Source organism: Octopus bimaculoides, chromosome 1 (assembly GCF_001194135.2).
Source record: "Octopus bimaculoides isolate UCB-OBI-ISO-001 chromosome 1, ASM119413v2, whole genome shotgun sequence".
NCBI lineage: Eukaryota > Metazoa > Mollusca > Cephalopoda > Octopoda > Octopodidae > Octopus > Octopus bimaculoides.
The window spans coordinates 198,476,064-198,476,908 of record NC_068981.1 but is presented as its reverse complement, the minus strand read 5'-3'; positions in this window follow the sequence as shown (position 1 = coordinate 198,476,908).

Sequence of the window (845 nt, the reverse complement as noted above, 5' to 3'; positions counted from 1 at the left end):
GTCTCTTTTTGCTGAACCGCTAAGTTACGGGGATGTAAACACACCAGCATCGGTTGTCAAGCGATGTTGGGGGGACAACCACAGACACACAAACGTATACATACACATACATATATACGACAGGCTTCTTTCAGTTTCCGTCTACCAAACCCACTCACAAGGCTTTGGTCGGCCTGAGGCTATAGTAGAAGACACTTGCCCAAGGTGCCACACAGTGGGACTGAACCTGGAACCATGTGGTTGGTAAACAAGCTACTTACCACACAACCACTCCTATGCCTATACTGATAATCTTTTTCTTCTACAAAATGATGCTGATGGTTTGACTAAACATTACAGCAGGCCTGATATGGCCCACAGGGATTCTTACAGAACACAGTCTGACATGTCACAGCCACAAATATTCTCCTCTTCAGCCATGCAGCCCTGAGTACATCTAGACCCTGCAGAGTGGTGAATACTCTGACCTAACGTGGTACAAGACAACATCACAAAGTGTTGGTCACACCATAAAATCCACCCAGGTCATTCTAGGGAGTGAGTGAATGTCAGACAAGGGTTTGAGAGAACCCTTTCATCTTGCTGCCATGGTCTTAAAATGCATCCAGTCTACTCTGTGGTTGGTGTTAGGAAGGGCATCCAGCAGTAGAAACCAAGCCAAAAGTAAATGTCTAAGCAAGATGTGGTCCTCTTACTTGCCCAAGAGAACTGCAAATAAGAACTGGCTTGAATCATGAAAACTCTTCCGACCCATGCTGCCATGGAAAGTTTACGTGAAATAAAGATGATTTGATATTTTACACAGATATACAGGTATGGTAGTGTGGTATGTACAGGTATGGCTA